Source organism: Vipera berus (assembly GCF_964194415.1).
Source record: "Vipera berus genome assembly, chromosome: 3".
In the NCBI taxonomy this organism is placed as follows: Eukaryota; Metazoa; Chordata; class Lepidosauria; order Squamata; family Viperidae; genus Vipera; species Vipera berus.
The window spans coordinates 179,856,883-179,878,513 of NC_138204.1; positions in this window are offsets into that span (position 1 = coordinate 179,856,883).

Below are 21,631 nucleotides of genomic sequence, written 5' to 3' on the forward strand. Positions count from 1 at the left end.
AATTAATTTTAATTATATTACTCAAATTTAGCCTTTAACATCCCAAATAATATTCCCAGCCCAAATTTCCCTTATTTCATTACAGCAAAAACTATAGCATCTAACATGTACGCAGTGGCTGAGTAGCTATATTTTACCTAATAAACATCGTCTGTTTCACATCCTAATACATCACACGTTACTGACAGGATCACAGCCTATGTTTATCAATCTACAACTATTTATACACAACCAGATTCTGTTTTAAATTTTAGTTAATTCTTAATTCTTAAATAGAATAATCAAATGTCTCTTTAACATCAAAAGTGGGATCTATAAACCAAATTTCCATTATGTCAGTGCACAAATTATAATGTCTAAAATAAGCCTAATAGACACATAAACACATTCTAGCTCTATCTCATAAACATTTCCTATTTTAGATCCTGGTAGATCACTGATTACTAAAAGGATAACCTTTAATGGTTCTCTAAGAACTCACTTTTACATCTAACTCTGGGTTTCTTTTTTTGCCAATCAGGTTTCCAAACCAAGGCCTTTCAATTGCCAGATAGGTCTCCTTTCGCTCCAATACATATTATTTGAATCGAAGGAGGCCATCTAGCCATCAGTGATCCACAAAAACCAAATCATTTGTAATCATTATGTTGTTGCCCTGTTTGTTCTAGTCTCTGTATTTGCTCTAAAAACTTTATCTTCAGTTCGGTCTGGATTCCTCTTCTGTTTGGGTTCATCTGCTTTAAGTAAAGAGTCTTATCCAATTTTGTAATTAATGCTTGGCTATCCAGGCTTTCAGAAAACTGTCTTTGTTGATCTTCCACGTCCTCTGTGTTAGCATCACTATCTTGTACATAGTATACTTCTAAAGTTATAAGCTCTTTTGATGGAGTCAAAAGTTGAGTATTAAGTTTTCCCATAGTTTGTTGTTGGTCCTTAAGTTTATTTGCCGTAGTGATAGTTCCTTGTACATTTAGAGTTGTCTGTTCTTTGGATAGTTGTTGCTTATATTCCTCTGTCTCAATAGTAATATCTTCCAATTTTGTTATATTCTGAAGTATAAATTCTTTAGTTGCAGTCTGGGTTTCAATTTGTGACTTAAGGTTGGCATGTAAATTATTAAACCTGGAGATAGACATCTCAGTGACTCTGTATATTGTTTCAAGTATGAGGTTATAATCAAGCAAGGTTTGTGGCTGATCCTTCCCCATTTTGTAATAATTATAAATAGTTGTTGGTGGAGGCTATGTGTCAAACAAAAATCAGTAAGAGTCCACCTCCACAAGTCTAAGCCAAAATCATCTCCAGCTGTTTCAGGTTTTTATCTTAATGCCAAGGTCAGTCCAAAATGTAAGCAAGCTTGTTTGCCAATAGTATTCACTAGATATCCCCAAAATACTTCAAATCCTTTTCAGACAGTATCTTTTTATTTATTACTTTTTTTGTCCCCCTTTTTAGACTAATAGGTAGAATAGTCCATTTCTGTAAATATAGGAACTTTGGGCCAAAAGGCAGTAAGTCCAATAAATCAGTATAATTTAGTAGAAGGCTTTTTCTTTTCTCTCCCAATGAAGACAAAGGCTGCTCTTAAGGAGGGTGGGGGAAAAAAAGTCCCTTCCCTCTCTCTTCACAGGGGGAAGCAAATTCAAGAAGCTTTTGACAGGGAAAGTAGACAATTAGGAAAACAAGGCAATTCTCACCCAGTTTTCAAGTGCTTTGTTGTGCTTTTGGCTTCGGCAGGAAACGGCTAAGTGATGGGCCATGGGAGTGGCCGATCCTTTCTTCTTCGGTTCAGAGAGTAGCTCCAAGCTGACGGGAGGGCCACCACCCTTCTACCGCTGACTGGAGAGACCTCTTTGCTGCTCATTGTCCCTCCAGGGCGACTTTCGACCCCTTTACAGGGGCCCCCCAATGAAGAAATCCAGGCGACACAAGGAGCAATTCCCTCGAGCATCTGGGAGCACCGAAAGTCCGGAACCGGAAGCCTAGAACTACAATATCTTATTGGTCCTACGACAGACATGTCAAATTCGTGACGTCACGTGACATCGCACAATGTATTTAGCCGTTTTGCCATTGCTGGCAATGGGGTGGGCACGGCTTTCGTGTGACGCATCTGGCCCACGGGCCGGCAGTTTGATACCCCTGTCCTACAACGTCTTCCAATGGGATCGTATCTAAGGCTTTCCTTCATATGCATGGATTTATAGTACTTGAACTCTATGAGACTTGTTTCCTTGTAATAAAGTATATTTAGGAAATTTAGTTGTTAGATATGTATTTCAAAATGAATAATTTAATTAGAAATATGTTAGATGCATACTAGTTCAGTGGTCCCCAACCTTTTTAGCACCAGGGGAACCGGTTTTGAGAAAGACAATTTTTTCACAGACCAGGGGTGGGGGGAGGAGAAGTGTGCAACCTGTTCACCTCCAGGGGTGTGGCCTGATTCCGGTTCACGGCCCAGGGGTGGGGAATCCTTGGTCTAGTTTACACAATATATTTAACCATAGTGTAACTTAATTGGTGAACCCAGCCATACTTTATCTTCACATTGTGAAGCCTACATTTTTCACTGAACCATGGTTAAAGTTTATTATATGAACAGAGATAATGCTTGCTGCTTTAGTTAGAAAAACAATCCCTGTGTGTTTCTCTTGATGTTACTCCTACAAATACGGTAGTTGTTCTTTCTCATTTTAATAACAGTGCAGAATGAGCTGATATAATCTTGGATAGTCTTGGAGAATAACATTTTGTTGTTTTGCAGTTAACACAGTGGCTTTAGAAGACTTACAGTAATTAAAATAGGTTTTCCTAAACTACATTATAATGTGATTATGCTGAACCAGTGGAAAAGAATTGTCTTAGTTGTTTACATTAATTCATAATTAAATAACATACACAAAATCATACCTATTTTATAGGGTTGGATCTGATGTGATCATATTTAGAGTAAATTTATTGAAATCAATGGAAATTACACATAGATAACTTGCACCATTGATTTCACTAAGATTGTTTGAGGTATTATTCATCTGAATCCCTTACAAATGCTTGTCACAGCTTAGAAGTTAATTAAGATTATCATATCAAACTCTTTGTGCAGAATATTTTTACTGCACTTTACAATGATCTGTATGCCATTGTGAAATATGCTGTTAATTTACAGGCACAATATTGCTTGATATTTCAAGTGGGGCATACTATCAGTGCAGACTCTAGTGTTCCAGGGCACTAATCCTTGAAACTTGAAAATAGAAAATTGTACAATGTGAATATAATAATTGTTCTGGATTGTGCAAATTAATGTAAAATTATCTAATATTCTCAACTAAGGGTGTTTAAAACAATGAGTGCTTGAAATGGATTATTCTAATCATTTTAAGGATTTTTCTGTTCTGTTCTGAATACCTCTGTTTTTATCTTGGAAGTTGGAAACTAAGTTTCAAACTAAGAAAAATGTTGGAATTTGAAGCATTTAGCATTCCATTCTTATTCACTATTTCATAAGTTGAATATTGGTGTGATTTTGATAAATCTGAAATCAAGTTTATATAGCAGGATATACAGACCTAAGAAGATTTTAGATTTTTATACTTAAGTGTACTGCGTGTGAATTTAACAAAATCATACTCTATAATCACATAGCAAAAGCTGCTACCCTTGTGCTTAAGGCTTAAATTAACATTTCATAGTTAAGGGAGAAATTGCAGAAACTTTCAAGACCAGGAAATGAACAGACCAGCAGTTTCTGGAAACTCTCAGAAGATGTAATTGCCTTACCTAACACAGAGTTGATAGTGAGCATTGAACTGCTTCCAAGCCATCAATAGGGAAGAAAATGAAATAAGAAAAAAAATTGGTTCCAAACATTTGAATGGAAGTCCAGCATATAATAGATACTTTGTCACCGTCTGACAGAGACAGTTTAGAACCATAGGATTTGTTACTGAAAATCGAACAGTAGAGAACTGAACACACTGACATTTGTAGAAGCAGAGGTTTCTTCAATTATCTGCTACTGAAACACATACCAGGTTGTTCAAGAGAATCTTCTCTGCCCCTGAAGAAGTCTTTGGCAAATGATGAAAGAAGTTGTGTTGCACAAGCTGCTTTCAACAGTAAAATACATGAACCAAAACCACATCTTAATTAAAGCTGAATATACTGGGGTATTTTATCTCAGGTAGAAAGGTTTTTCTTTCCTGTATAGAGTTTATGTTTGAGACCTATTATAAGTAAATTCTGAATAACATTTTAGCCAATAGAAATTTAAATGCAGTGGGCTAAATCCATAGCAAGAGTTAATGGTAAACCATATTTAAAAATGATATGTAGGTCACTTCCGGTGGCTGCGCGGCGCCGGAGACAGCCTTCCCGGGCTGCCCGCGGCTCAGCTGAGTGATTTTCGCCCGAAACAGCGCCGATCAGCTGTTCGGGCGAATTTGAAGCCCCCTCCTCGGGAGAAGAGGAGGGGGTGAGGCCCCAGGTAGGGGTTGAGTTCTCCGGGGCCGCCTGAGCTTGTAGCTTGGGCGGCTGAAGGATTGAACTCCCCCGTAGCCTGGGTGGCTGCCAGCTGGTCAGCGTCTCTGCTCCGGACTTCATGGAGCAGAGCCAGGCGTCTGCGACCACCCCTGCCTGAAGGAAGGACTATGGAATAAAAGGAGCAGGCAGAGCGGTACAAGAGGAAAAGGTGAAGAGGATTATTATATTCTACTCTCTAGCTTGATGGACTTTTTAAACTTAAAGTGAAAGTGCGTCACAAGTGAAAAAGATGGCGGCTAAACCTCCCTCAAAAACTCTTCGGAGTGCTGGAACTTCTCCGGTACAACAATCATCATTGCAGGCGTTGCACCTTCCTGATGTATTGACATCGAAGGATTTACAAGATGCTCTTGAAAAACATGCCCAGGTAATTCTGGAATCAATGGGTGATAAATTTGCACAGATGGAGGCGAAATTGGAGAAATTGGAGGAGAGAATGGAAGAGAGGATGGAACAGAAGTTCAGGGTGATGAAGGTAGACATTTTGTCCTCAGTGTATAAAGTGGCTGAATGTGTGGAAGAATTGGAGGAAAAAGTGGAAGATTTGACTCAAAAGAATGCCATATTAGAAGCAAAAGTACTGGAGAATGAAGATTTAAGAGACAAAATGGACAGAGAATTGAGTCTTGCTCAATATTACCAGATGCAGTTTGCTGTTAGAATTAGAGGTTTAAAAGAGAATATTAAGGAAGATCTAAAGCAGCTGATTTCTGAGGCTCTGGAAGTGGTATTGAATCAGCCAGCATCTGAAATAAAGGGAGGCATGGATAAAGTGTTTCGTGTGAATTCGTGGATTGCAAGACAGAGAAAGCTGCCTAGAGATGTGGTGGTTTATTTTACTAAGAGGGAAATTAGAGATGAAGTTATACAAGTTGCCTATGATTCTAAAGTGGTGATTGCTGATCAAGAAGTTTTGGTTTTAAAAGAAATTCCTCCAAAGATTTTAAGGAGAAGGAAGGATTTCATATTCCTCGTGCAAGAGCTCAAGCAACGAGATATAAGGTTCAGATGGGAGATTCCAGTTGGGTTGATGGTGATGTATGAAGGTAAAAGGTACCGTCTGATTACTGTGATGCAGGCGCGAGATTTTTATAATAATGTTTTAAAAGCAACCTCATTATCACTTCTGGAAGCTGCAAAGGGATCTGGAGAAGGAGAACATCAAGAGACTGAGGATGGACAGATAGAGGAGAATGGTGCTGGAGGAGATCAAGCTACAATTTCTTTGGATGATCCTGGAGAGCGGAGGGTGACGCGTGCTGCTTTAAAACGATCAAAAAGAAAATAATAAAAGAGCAAGACCAGCAGAAGTCTATGGAACTTCCATAACGAACACCTAGGAAGTTATCGCAATGGACACGTGGGAAAAGATTTGGGTTAGGAACGTAAAGAGAGAACATTTATAAAATGCTTTATAGATGGCATTTAGATCCTAAAAAGTTTGCAAGTATGTATCCGGACTATCAGCCAAAATGTTGGAGATGTGGAGATCAAGGCTTTTTGGATAAAAATTTGGTGGAATATGTAGAAGATTTTTAAGCAAAGGATAAAGTTTTGTTCGCAAATTTTTTGTTTTTGTTTTTTTTTTCTTTGTTGGGGATAATTGCGGACGTTACGGTTGTGGATACTAATTATGTGAAATTTAATTACGGCAGCAAGACTTTTGATAGCTTAGTAATGGAAGAAAGAGGAACTGCCGATTATAGGAGAGTGACTTCAAAGATTTTTGACCTGGCAGAGATGGTGTAGATTTTGGCCTAAGATTTTTCGCAAGAACGTTATATTATGGAATGGAGAAAATGGATTTATAGGGTTATGAAGTTTCATGTAGCATTTGAATAAGTCTTCTTTCTTTCCTTCTTCTTTTTTCCTATTTTTGTTTTTCTATATATATTTAATATATATATATATATATATTATCCTATATAAGCTAGAGAGTGATGGATTTAAGAGTTTATGGATGTTAGTATATGGTTGTTTATGATTGTTTTTTTTTATATACCTTGTACTTAGCTCTGGGAAGTCGGGGGGGGGAGGGGGGGAGGGGGGAGAGGTAGGGGGGGAGGGAGAAGGGAGGGGGAGGGGGGATTTTTAAAGGAAAAATTGTATGTTAAAACTTTTTAATAAAAAAAAATGATATGTAGGTAATCCTCAACTTAAGACTACAATTGGGATTGGAATTTCCATTGGAAGAGATGGTTGTAAATTGAATTGGACCCAATTTTATGACAATTTTTACAGCAGTCATTAAGCAAATCACCATGGTTAAGTGAATCACGTGGTTCAGTGAATCCAACTTCACTAATGGACATTTTTGCCATAAATAGTAAAAAAAGGTAGCAAATTGCAATCACACAACCATAAGACACTGTAACCACTTACAAATTGCAAACATGACCAAAAGGGTGGTACGATGGTTATAGGTGAGTACATGTTGTTAATAATTTTTTCCAAGACCATTGTAACTTTGAATTATTGTTAAACAAATGGTTGTAAGTTGAGGGCTACTTGTATGCACAATTTCTATTTTTTTAATTTAAAATGTTCTTATATTGAACTCTGGGCAGCATGCCATCAACAATTAAAACAACTTGCAGAATAATACATATGTCTATTAAAACCTTAAACATTAAAAAACTGGCACCAAAGTTAGGCTTCCACATGGAATCCCTTCTTAAATTCTCTTATCCACCTCACACTACCCCAGTGCTTGAGGAAAAGTCAGGTCTTAATGCTTTTTGGAAGGCTAGGGGATAGAGGCAAGGCAAATTTCAAGGGGAAGTGTATTCCATAGGGCAGAGGCTGCCATGGGAAAGGTATACTTCCTTTGTCACATAAGACAGCAACTGTTAAGGGAAAATACAGGTTGTTCTCAACTTACAACTACGGAAAGTACAGGTTGTTCTCAACTTACAACTACAATTAAGCCTGTAATTTCGGCTGTAAGTCATTGAAGTTGTAAGTACACAAGAGCACTTATAAGAGCAAACTCAAATTTGTAACCATTTTCACAATGATTGAGTCACCATGACCATTAAGCAAATCACATAGTTGTTAAGGGCAAATTTATCTAGTGGGTAGTTCTTACTAGAAAATTTCAAAGAAGTCACAAAACATAATCATGACTGCAGGATGCTGCAACTGGTCTTAAATGCAAACCATATGCCAAGTGCCTGAAGTGCAATGATGTAACTACAGGAATAATGTGGCAGTCGTAACTTCAAGGATAGATCATAAACATGTTTTTGCAACTCCATTGTAACTTCAAATGATCTTAAACCAGTCGTAGGTCAAGGGCTACCTGTAGTAGGATCATGCCTACCCTATCTGATGTGCTAGAAAGGGTATATTTTCTTAGGGAGAAGCAGTATTGCAGATAACCAGGCCTTATGCCCTACTTTAAATGATGAGACCCTAGGACAGACATGTCAAACTTGTGACGTCATGTGACGTGCAACGTATTGGGAGAGTTTTGCCATTGCCGGCAGTGGGGTGGGCGTGGCTTCCGGATGATGCGTCCGGCCCACAGGCTGGCAGTTTTATACCCCTGCCCTAGGAGAAAAAAAAAGTTCATAGTCAACTGCCTCTTGCAGTTTATTCAGCACTTGTTCCAAATGATTGAAGAGGGGTTTAGATGCCTATGGTAAAGTCAGCCCCCAAAGCTGCAAAATAACTTTCCAGATAACATAATACCCATTGTCCTTTAAAAGACTGCAGAAGCATTTATGGTTCCAAGTGGGAGTTTTTTTTTAAAGTGAAAGAGCCCTTGGGAAGTAGAACCTGACTTGCCAAATAATGAGATTAGAGTAATAAGTAAAATGATGTGGGAAGAAAATAAGAGGAATTGTGCTTGAAATAAATAAAAATCATTGGTAAGGATCTACTGATCGATTGTGACCAATAGCTCCAGCAACCCTTGTGGTCCCTCTAATCCAATTTCTCAATCTTGGCAAGATGTGTAGACTTCAGCTCCCAGATTTCCCTAGCCAACCTTGGTTCAGGAATTTTGAGATTTGAAATCTCTACATCTTAAAATTTCAAAGCTTGAGAAACACTGCTGTAATCAAATCAAGTAATGTTACAGTTGAAAGTACCAAAAATGATCTTAAAAGGATAACAGTACAGAAAAATAGTGGACCAGCATATGAATGTATTAAGTATACATATAAATGATTGAAAATATGTCCACTTAAGAACTAATTAGTATCAGATGAGGTATTTTCATTGGCACAAGCCTTAGTGTACTGGTACGTAAAAAGTAATTTTACTGAAGTATTTTCACAATGTAATGGATGAGACATGCTATTCACATGATCGGCATTGACTACATTGTACTAAATAGGGAATTCCAGTTGACCATAAGTTACCATAAGCTTCACTCTTTATGAATAGAACAGATTTTTTAATAGTATTATAAGAGTTGATTTTTGGAAACCTAAAATTTAACATTTACCAGTTCTTGTCATTATTAACTGTTTCTTTGGATGATTATATAATGGAAGAACACGTTTTTCTACATTGTACCACTATATATTGTCAGAATCTGGGTGTTCATTTGAATTCAAACATGCTTCAATAGCTTACTTTGTAATATGCCCAGATATTTATGTTTAAGGCCAATGACTCAAGTTTATTATAGTCTTGTTTAATTTGTATTACCTAAATCCCTGGTCCATCTAATTTCCAATTAATGTTTAGACAACGTCAGTGTATATAACGTTTCTACTCTCACAAACCACACCTTTGAATTCTTCAATATTTCTCCTAATATTTCCTAATTTTATGCCTCACTAGAGTATTCTGTTAATGAAGCAGCTGGAAAATAGAATTGGAAATCACTTAATAATTTGCTGGAGAGTAGCAAAGGTTTCTAAGTCTTAATTTTCTTAATAATAGTCTCCAATCTCCTTTCTTCATTTTCCTCTATGAAAGCAAAGATATAGAAACCAAGAGGTAATTTATTGAGGGCCACTTACAAGCATTAAATATTTCCTTTTATTCCACCCCTCTATAAAACACAATTCGGCTGAACATTGATCAGTTTTGCAACTCCTATTCACTTCTACATGTGCATAGCATGAAACTCTAAAGTAAAGGTAAAGGTTCCCCCGCACATGCGTGCTAGTCGTTTCCGACTCTAGGGGCCGGTGCTCATCTCCGTTTCAAAGCCGAAGAGCCAGCGCTTGTCCGAGGACGTCTCCGTGGTCATGTGGCCGGCATGACTAGACACCAAAGGCGCACGGAACGCTGTTACCTTCCCACCGTAGTGGTCCCTATTTTTCTACTTGCATTTTTACGTGCTTTCGAACTGCTAGGTTGGCAGAAGCTGGGACGAGTAACAGGCGCTCACTTTGCTACGCGGCACTCGGGATTCGACCCGCCAAACTGCCGACCTTCTGATCGACAAGCTCAGCGTCCTAACCCACTGAGCCACCGCGTCCCTTGACTCTAGCTAATCTTTAATCAAAGGGTAAAATGTTGGTTAATATATTTCACCTGTTTAAACTTAATCATGGCTGGCAGAAGGTAAAGATGGTGGTGATTGCTAATATACAAGCTGGTAGCACAAGGATTACTGAGAAACGCATTCCAATTCCGAGTTTATATGTCATTCCCATCTTGTATTTTTTCAAGATCCTTATCAACCAAATATCAACCTGAAATTCCTGGAGAGAAAGCAACTGTAAGCTTAATTACTTAGGAATTGACCGTGACACTGAGCAGCTGGTCATCTTCCAAAGGTGGAAGGAATTATATTAATTTGCGAAGAATAGTTTATGAAAATCAAAAACTCTCGAACCTGATGTCTAAAACATGTCTAAAAATGGGACGATTTTTTTTGGCTTGATTCTAAAAGAATAGCTAGATGTGATGTTAAAAGATGCTTTGTAGAGTTGGATATTAGAGTTTGGATATTACCACTTCAAAGTCTGTCTTTGACAGTGACAGAAGAGCTCCCAGAGACTGATATCCATTTTAATGCTATCTTATCTCTGGAAGTAAGTCACAAGGGACATAGTCTTTTATGTACAATTCTGTTTTTCCAACATTTTTTTCTTTGGGGCAGTTTTCATAAAATTACGGCATCCAATGTACATATAAACGGAACATGCCTGCAAGAGACATAATCAAGGATTTCAGGTAAAGACATTATTATTAAATTTGACCATATGAAATTTATAACAATAATAGAATCTTTTATATTACTGATTTTAGCTGAACTGCATTGATAAGAAAATGTGAACACTTTCCCTCTTACTAAAACAAAACAAGCATTTATTTACCAGCAGAGGGCAGTAGAGTAGGGCTTACAAATTACGTTAACAATAAGGCTGAAATAGTGTATATTTGGCATCAGGTGAGCCATTTTGCTGCTGCATGTTGTCAAAATTAGTTCCTGCAGAACAAAGAAGAACACAATGAATTTGAAAAGCTCCCATCAATTTTTTTTGAACACAATGACATTTAAAAGAATTAAATACTTATTCACTGTGGAAAAAATGACACCACCCATATGATATTAGGCATAGACGGTTTCTGAAGATATCCAAACACATTTCATAAGCTGTAGAGTTAATTGACCTAGCCAAATTGTTATTCACTGCCCTTCCTCTGTTTGCTCTTGATAGGCCTGGCCATGGATTTGCCCAACTCCATTAAAAGCCTCCCATTCTCAATTTCATCATTTCCTTCACTCTATTCTTCTTTTCTGGCTGATCTCAAAGTACTTTACAAGTTCTTAGTTGTAGATCTGAGTATCTACGCTTCCCATCATATTTGCTAAATAAAGCTGCTACTTTTTTCAACAATATTTTCATATGAAAATTATATTTCTAAATTGAATATTTTTTCAAGCATTTCCACAATATAAAACTCATATCCAACATAGAGATCATATAAAACCCTTGACATCTTCCTGTGAGTGGTTGGCTAGACACTTGGAGAGCAACAATCAAATTCTTCATGAGTTTACAGTTCTAGTAGTTAAATCTGTAGATGTGCTCAAGACTATCTGGTCAGGTTTCTTTGGATGAGTTTCATATTTTAAGGACCAATAATGTACAAGTGCCTTGGCAAGTTCAGTCATCCAAATGTGTACTTGCCCCTTGCTCTGTTCTTTATCGCATCTATTTGGAAGGAGATGGTCAACTGGGCCAAAGAGTTCTAGATTCCTCTTCAGAAAATGATATGATCCCATTGTCATTAAGCCTATGTTGAAAATGTGTGTGTGTGTGTGTGGGGGGGAGAGAACTTAACCACAAAATCTAAATACTTATAGTCCAGAGGTCAATATTTGTTTGTTTCATGTTATATGGCATTCAATTCAAGGCTCTAAATAACTTACTGTTTAAAATAAAAGATAAAAGGACTGGTAAAACAGAACAGTACCTGAAAAACAGACCAAAAGAACTATTCCGTCCCTCCAGAATGAGGCATAGAAGGTGACCACTTGGGAGTGGTTGCTTTAGTGGTTATTTCTCATACATTGGATTTCCTAGTCTTTTTGACCATAGGCAAAGGCATTTTAATTGTTCCCAGACTTTGCAGGAATTGGTGAAATAACATCTCACTACTTTGAATGAATTTCAAGTATTTGAGAGGATATAATACATCCCAGACTACTAAAGAAACTGAAGAATGTGATTTCAGAATCACGGACTAGTTTCTGAGTGTTTCTGGTGTTCATGGAAAATGCAACAAGAGCTAATGTTGTTTTCATCTTTTAAAAAGAAGAAAAAATTGACCTAACGAACTACTGACTAGTCAGCTTGACATCAGTATTTGAGAAAAATCCTAGGAAAAAATAATAATCAAGAACTGGGTGTGCAAGCCCTTGAAAAGGAACAAAATTACCAGAATCTAGCATGGATTTGTTAAAAATAGGCAATGAAAGATAAATCAACTTTTGGTGGTACAGTGTGATTAAATTAATAGTCCAGGGCAATATCATACAGGATGTATACTTAGATTTCAATAAGACACTTGTAAAATTGATTATAGCCTCCTTCATAAAATGGAATGTTAGTTTTATGATTTCATTCAGCAGGTTCAATAGTCATACCGGATATGTATATCTAATGTGTATATGTCTACTTGTGGGAAGACAATCAATGGGTTAATTTAGGATTTTGTCCACTCTTGTGGGGGGGATTGGAAGGAGGAGGAGGAGGAGAAGAAAAGATAGATAGACATACAGACAGATTCAACACTCAAAAGGATATACAGTAGATAAACATGAACACTGAGCTCTATTCAACAACATTTGAGAAATAAAGATTATGCACTTAGGGCAGAGGGAAGCAGACGCAAGGTTAAGATAAAGAGAGATGGCATATGGCTTAGCAATAGTACTTGTGAGAAGGATCTGTGTACCTTGCTAGGGGTCCATGCCAATTCGCCATGGCCAACTTGCCATGGCAACTCACCACAGGACAACTCTTTCCTGGACAAAAGTTACACTAATAAGAAAGAAATGATGGAATAGAACCATTAAAGGATGCAAAAGGAGGGACAGAATGAAATGTGATCGACAAAAATTAAAATAATTATTTATTTTAAATAATTAAATAGAATTGTTAAAATATTCCACAGTGAGTAGTCCCATGGCAAGTTGGCCATGGCGGGTTTAAGTTGTCCCATTCCCCCTTGCTAGACCACAGTGTAACAATGAGCCACCAGTGTGGCGTAGCTGCCAAAAGAACAAATGCAATCTTGGGCTGCATTAACAAAAGTATAATGTTTCATCACTGGAAGAAAAAAATTCTGCTATTCTCTGCATTGATCAGACTGCCCCTGGAACAGTGTGTCCAGTACTAGTTGCCACTATACAAGGAAGAGACTGACAAACTGGAAAGGGAGAAGAGAAAAAGAACAAAGGTAATGAGGGGCTGTAAAAATAGTTAAAGAACGTGGTAGCTTCAGCCTAAAGAGGTGCAGAGTAAGAGGAGACATGAGACCTGTCTTTAAACACTTGAAAGGGCTGTCAGAGGGAAGAAGTAGACTTTTTTTTCTACATAGAAAGATAGGGCAAGAATCAATGATGGAAGCTTTAAAGAGGGAAAACCAAACTTGAAATAATCCTGTGAGCTATTTAACAAGAACACCCTGCCACCTTTTAACTGCATACTCCATTGTGGGTTGAAGCCAAGGCAGAATGTCCAAAATGGTATGAGGATGTCTTCCTAGGACTGGATTGGACTAGAAGAGCTACAAGGTTCCTTCTAACCTTATGATTCTATAATTCAGTTGTCCTGTCTTCATTCGTAGTGGGGACATCTTTGGCTTTTATTAACATATTTAATACATGGGCTATCCTATTAATAAAACTCCAGAAGCTATTTAATGCAGGACACAATGCACAGCATCTCTGTCCCATGGCTATCCAATCTCAAAAATAGCTTCTGCAAAAGATTTTCCTGCACCTTCTCCTATGATTAAGCCCTTTCCACCACCAAATACTGGCTCCTATCCTAATGTTTATCTAATATGGGCTTCCTTACACATTCAATCCCCTTGAAGGAAAAGAGACCAGGTCAACTTGTCTTCTGAGTGACTAAGCTTTTGTTACCATGTTTGGGTTGGCCTCAACAATCTATAGCATAAGTAAATAGTTCTTAATGATCACCTAACTTGTGTCTCTCATCTCCCAGAGAAATTGTACTCCCACACAAAAAACAGTGCCTGCCGTATGCACAAAACTTTGATTCCTAAAATACTCCAAACCCCTAGATCTTAAAAAGAATTGCTCAGTGTAGCTTTAGAGTTTACTACAGGACTATAGGTTTAGGAAGCATTCATTTCTACTATACAACAATTATTGAGCTAGATTATCCTGGAGATTATATGGACAGTATTTCCTGCCGTTTTAGACTGCTCTCTGCTATATAATGGGGAAGAATATTTCATGATTTCTGATGTCCTATGCAACAAGCCTTGAGTTGAATTATTTTGGAGACCAGTTCCTCCCCCTTCCCCTCTGGTTTTTGTTTTTTAAAGTTTTCTAAGTATTGTAAATAACTGAAACAATGGAGTACATACCAGAGCAGTATAACAACCCAGGAAGCACATCTCATCACCTTAACAAAGACCTGTACACTATAACAGCAATGTCACCTATACTTGTCCAGGGAGAACAGACTACAGATTTATGCAAGTATTTAATAGTAGCTTGCCAAGAATGTCGGCAAGCTTTTCAAAAGGAATCTTCTTTTGTGTCTTTTGATATTTAAAGAGCTGTAATTACAATGGCATAGCTTTGAATTTTCCTCTTCTTCATCCCCACCCCCATTCCCCACCCCCATCTCTGTTAGACCCTTATGTAGATTAATTTATGGACCAATACATGTTACAGACAAGCTAATGAAAGAACTACACATTTCTTTTATATTTTGTTTCTTTTATGGTTTCATTTGTGTGGATAAATGCAAAATAGCGAATGCTATAAATAAGCATAATGAGGTCTCTTTCTTTCTCCAATTGTGGGTTGTTAGTGCTGAAGTCCTGCATAATAAAGAGGGGGGGGGGAAAAGCAGAATTTAAATGTTCATTTTTTCTTTTATTTTATAAGATTAATTTGATCAATGTTAAATTTTACTCATTTTTCCCCCTTGTTCTTTTCCTAAAGACTTATAGCACTTTTTTGTTTTTCTTGATAATCTATTAAACACAAAGTTATAAACCAGATAACTGCGTTTTCCCCCACTGCACATTGTGAAACTAGATGACCTTATGCAACATTTTATTGCTACACTGCTTAGGCTGGCACAGAAAATCAATTCTGTCACAGGAAAGGAATTCCAGTTTTGAAACCATAGATTAGAATATCAACAATTTCTTTGATGACAGTAAATTTTTATCTCATAAACATTTTTTACGGGCTGCCTGTCTATACATGATTGGATCAACTCACTTTTTTTTGGAATGCTTGCAAAGTAATTATAAATAAACCCAGTAAAGGTTAGAACTAGATTTGTTTCTGACCTGGATGTTTAAGAATTTGTCATTTTTTTGGATTTAAAACAACCCTTCCCAAAAGTTTTCTGCTAGTATCCCCTGTGTGGTATGCCTCTCTTTTTCCCCCAATAACCATATTAACAATTTCAATATGTATGTTTATATATTTTTCCTAAATGTACTGAAATCTCTTTCTCTAGGAATTTTGCAATATATACTGTACATGTACATGCTAAATATTGGATGATTGTACAGATAGTCCCTGAGTTGTGACCATTCATTTAATACAATTGTCTTTTAAAAAATATTTTATGACCTGTGCACAAAGTTATAATTGTCGCTCCATTCCTATGGTCATGGGATCACAATGTAGGCATTTGGTAACTGTCTCACTTTTATGACCAGGTAGAGTGTCCTACATTACATGATCACAATTTATAATTTTCGTAGCTGGTTTCAAAAAGTGATGTCAGTTGAGGATGCCATATTTGCTTAAGGTCCACATGGTTTACTTAACAACTGTGGTAAAAATGGTTGTAAAATCAGGTTTGATCATGTGATTACTCATTTAACAACTGTATCACTTAACAACCAAAATTCCAGTCCCCATTGTTATACATCAAGGACCATCTGTACCTACAAACCAGATTAGCTGTTGGAAAGTCCCTTCCTTTCACTTACTGTATGAAATAAATTGCCCCTCCCCAAGAAGAAACATTTGAAATGAAGTTTTCATCACTTCAGAGCATGGAGTCATGGGCAATGGCTTCTATAAAAATAAATAGTTCATTATTCTTGCACAACACAAAATAAGTTTATTTCTTATCAGTATTTTTGCCCATGGAGGCTCTGGGTGGTGGGTTAAAGTTCAAGACTTCCAGAGAAGTGCTCTGTATCCTAATGGCAGCTTTAACCTTTTTGCGATATGCAACATTCTCTTATATTCTCCAGGTCATGTTACACTTGGATCATTAGATATGGGCTGTAAAAGTCTACATGTTCACTTGATAAAACTAAAAGATTTAGGTTTTTAATAACTCTTTGTTTCCCTCTGGTTGTCTGAATTTCTGCAGTCCAGAACTGGTAGCCATTATATTATATCATACACGATTTCCAAATAGGCGAAAGGAGGGTGAAGAAAGTAATTGAGATCAACATAATGCCTCTTCATTCAGTGTCAGAACTAGCAGCCAGGGAAACCAGGAAAGCTGCTTGAGGCTCTCTTGGTTGGGTAGCAGGATTTCCTATGCAGCTAGAGCACCCCTTTACTTCAGTCACCTTTTGCATGAACAGAGAATTATAAATGAAGCCATCCAGTTGCTGAGGAAAATTATAAGTTCTAATATGCAGCCTGGGGAAGCCTCAGCCCACTTGCATACTTAATAACTGGATCACTTACCAATTTTTAGAAGATCTAAAAAGCAGGCACTTTTTTTTTGCTTTTCTTCAGGCCATGCATTGACTGAGTTGCTTAACTTTTTTCCTCAGGTCAGTGGATGGAATCTGATATTTCCACCATCCTATTTGCTGTTGCAGATTTAAATAATTCTGTAGTAGTTTGATTGATTTGAACATTGGTGTTTATAAATTCCTTGAGATTGCTCTTCTCACCCATATTTTGGAAGATTAGTTTCAGGGCTCTTCCTCACAGCTTCATTAAGGTCCACTCCTTGGGTTGTTGAGTTGCCAGTGAAATAGGTGTATTATTCTCTCCTGACTGCTGAGAGAATTCACGAATCATTCCACAGAGTGGTGCTGTCTTTAGTGGTATTGCCCAGAATGGAGTTTTTAATGTGAAGCTAATTAAGTAACATGACTAGTAGAGGCTCACGTTGTTTTTTTTCTCCTTGCAAAGGGATGTACCAGCAGGAAAAATTGCCACCAATTATTCTGCTGGATGTGGTGAGATGGGATTGGGTGAGAGTTTGCTGGTGTTTGGGAAAGAGGCCTGAGCTACTGTACCTTTCAATTTGCCTGACTGATCAGTTGCTGGTGTGGTGGTGATCTGCTATGCCTAAAACCTATCAATCAGGTTATTATTTTTTTTAAAAATCCCATTTATATCCTGCCCTTCTCCGAAGACTCAGGGCGGCTTACAATCTAAAGCACAAATCAATGTGCTTAGCAATAGCCTTCATTCTATGTATATGCCTACTTATTAGGGCTTTCGGGGCCCCCCTAAGTGGCATTATTACAAAGTCAGCTTATTGCCCCCAACAATCTGCGTCCTCATTTTACCTACCTCGTAAGGATGGAAGGCTGAGTCAACCTTGAGCCTGGTGGGACTCGAACCTACACTAATTGCAGGCAGCTGGTGTTACTTAAGGAGGCATTAGCCCACTGCTCCACCAAGGCTCTTTTGGCACATGCCTATAGTGCTTTTCTGGAAAATCATTGGAGGTGTGTTCAAAAACAGCCTGACTGACAAGTCCCAGGCCTGGAGCTAAAAGGGGAAACAGAACTCTGGTCTGGCAGAGTTCTGCACTCACTAGAATCATTGCAAGGATCTACTGTACAAGAAAAAAAATCAGAGACGGGAAAGTGACTCGAGGGTAATATTTCAAATAGAATTAACTGTGATTCCAAAACTAATGAAGCTGGAAAAGAGTATCAGTAACAGGTTCTGCAAGTGAAAGGCAAAATGGCTGGCAGCACCCAAAGGAGGCCAAAGACTAGCAAATTGTGCTGCACTTGCCCTACTGGTAATAAAAGCAGGAATCATTAAGGCCACAAAAAACATGAATTTTGGACAGAACCAGCAATAAACAGCTGGTAGAAACTCCTTTTTCCTAGGCTATTGGTGCAAAACAGGTCTAGAGCTTTGTTTTAAATCAGTTACAGCCATTTCAAAATTAGGGCTAGTACTTGTTCCACAGAGGACACCTAAAGAATCCCTCTATGGAAGCCAGTGAAGCCAAAACAGCCAAGAAGGGCAGGGCGCAGGAAATGGAAGAGAAGTTCCAAAGCGGCCTAATGTGGCCAGCAGAAGCTGAGATGATTCCACCCAGTCATTTCTACAACCACATTACTAAGGACTATTAATCATGTCCATGGGATCAATTGTGTTGTGAGAAATGGGGGAGCTCTATTTCAAAATGGAACAGCAAAATATGCCTTTAAACTGTGCTGTGGGCTGGTGATGAGATGAGCAAATGTAGTTTACAAATTATGCCATATTTAGAAGGAAGAAGAGAGTGAGTCCCGAGAAGGCACTTAGAACATAGAATAGTAGGGTTGGAAAGGAAGTTCCAGTTCAATAGTAGAGTTGGAAGTCTTATTTTTGTGCATTCACAATATAGCTGCCACTGGAAGATGCCTGTTCATGAAATGGCTGCTATCATTCATTCACTCATTTTCTATAGCATCCATTTCACTCAATGACTCTAGGTGGCTTACAATTCAAAAAATATATTACAGTTAAAAACACTAAAAACATCTTAAAACAATAAAAACATCCATATTAAATATACATAGGAACAAGATACTTGGCTATGGCCAGTCACAAAACACCTATTTACCAGTAGGCAAATAGCTTCTTCTGTTTGATTCCATTGGGCCTTTTGTGGGGTTCATTGTCTGCAAATAAATAATATAACTATCAGGTTTGTATGTCTACGGAGATTCTCAACCATCCAGGTCATGGTTGTCCCAAAGGTGCTGTTCAAAAGGCAACTGCACTTTGTTTTTTTTTACTTGAAAACGTTTTGCTTCTCATCCAAGACGCTTCTTCAGTTCTGATGAGTTCTGGAACTATCAAGTCTGCACTACAAAATGCATATGACCACTAGATGGCAGAAAAGAGTTACCTGCATCTCTGGTGGTATTTTAGGGTTACCCAGATATAGCAGTCAGACAAGATGTTGTTTAACTTAGTTAAAGTGATATACCACATACATCTTAACTAGATGTCATGGTGTATTTTTAGAGTGCAATTTTATCTTTAAACTAGTCACAGAATAATTATTTTTTCTTCGCTTAAAATAATCAGCCTATAGTTTCAGCATTTTAAGTCTTTGATTAATTAGCAATAGCTGATTACTGCATTTCACATGAAAGATTTTCAGGTGAATTCTGTTTTGCAGTTTCAAAAATTAGTAAGGATTATTATTATAATATATAAGATCTCAGTAAAATATACAAAAATATAGTGTGCATAGTGTTGCACAAAAACATAAGATTAAAATATAATATTTCAGGCTATAAAACTGAATTATAAAGTATTTGCTAAAGCAATTCCTAAATTACATTTTCTTAGATCTAATTATATAATTACCTCTACAAAGCTGTAGTGGATTTTAGTGTTTACAACTAATACAATATTTGATTGATTGATTGATTATGTAGCATCAAGTAGGTGACAACTCCTATTGACTACTTATGCCTAAAATGTCAATATATAATTCATTTGTTTCATCTTTCACTAAGTTGAGTTTTCCCATGTTCATCCATTTTATGTTTCAAATTCCCATGCTGATTTTGTCTTTGCAGGTTTGAATTTTCTTTTCTAGCATGGCAACTTCAGCAACTAGATTTCTGAAGGCTTTAATATATTTGTGTCATAAAAATCATTGGTACTTTGAAAGATAATTACTTCTCCCTTAGTAGTGCTACCCAACCTGAGGGGTGCATCATCCAGCCTTATATTATCATTTTATACTGGCTTATCAATCTGTTTTTATTGGTGCATATACAGGGATAGTATACCATTGCCTTCTCTTGTGCAATATGAAATTATTTCTCCTACCTTGAACAACTTCCTTTATTGCTGCTGCCTTTTTGCTTTAGCTGGACAACCAAAGACCTCCAGACGTTCTCTTTTGGGAATATATTTACTTCATATACATTCCTAGCATTCTTTGTTTATCCCTCCCAGAAACACACTGCTGCTATGATAGGAATTTGGAGGGGCTACAATAATTAATTAATTAATTAAATTAATTAAATTATTTAATATTGTGTAATCCATCCATCCATCCATCAATTAATTAATTGATGGATTACACAATATTAAATAATTTAATTGACATTTAATTAACAGGTAATTACAGTGTTACCTATTAATTATCATAAAATTAAATACAAAGCCTTGAAGGATACTTTAATATTTAGAAATAAAATAGAAAGTTTGATAACTCAGCAGTCAGTCAGATAAACTTTTACCCATATATCATGCTTGGCAATTCTCCATCTCTTAAATAACCTTTTGATCTTCAGTAAAGGCTTTATCTCAGCATTCTTTGTAGTCGTCTTATTTAGATCATTTTGCTTATTACCTTTTCATATAAGTTATTCAGAATTCATTATGGTTGCTTTGTAACTTTATCTTTCCTCTTTGACCTCTTTAACAGAATCAGTTTATCAAAACATTTTTCAAAATATTATTTCCTAGTGTGGATTTTCTTTTATCAGGCTGGATACTTAGGTGCCTTCTTAACAATTTTAATAAAGCTTAGTTTGTTCATTTAAAAGTCATAAAAAAAGTTTGGATAAGAGGCAATTCCTTGTATCCACTTTCTTTTAATCAAGGCATGAAAAAAAATATGTAGTACAGACATGGTATTATGAAAGTAATCCAAAGGTTAAATGAGCATTCATTTTTGTCAACCACTACATTGATGTGTAATTAAGTAATTGGTCCAGGGCTTTTTTTCTCATACAACGCTCAGAACGGCATTCTGGCACCTTTCCCCCCCCCCCAAAAAAAGCTCCCTCTGAAAGCCTATTGCAGGGCAAGGCAATCTTGGCCCTTTTTTATGACTCGTGGACTTCAACTCCCAGAAATCCTGAGCCAGCCATGCAGAGGGGAAAGGGAGAGGTTTCCAAGCTGAGCCATGCTGGTTTAGGAATTCTGGGAGTTGAAGTCCTTGAGTCATAAAAGAGCCTGCACTAGAGGAGGACATTAAAATTATTTACAGGGTTACTTCTTTAGGAACTAAACTTTTAGAATCTAAAACAGCTAATTCAAAAAAGCCAACAGGAAAGAACCTCACATTTTTCATCTGCTTCTGTCTTTTGGAAGGTAAAATTAGATAACAAAATAATTTATTTATTTTATTTTATTTTTATTTTAATCCCATTTATATCCCGCCCTTCTCCGAAGACTCAGGGCGGCTTACAAGCTTAGCAGTAGCCT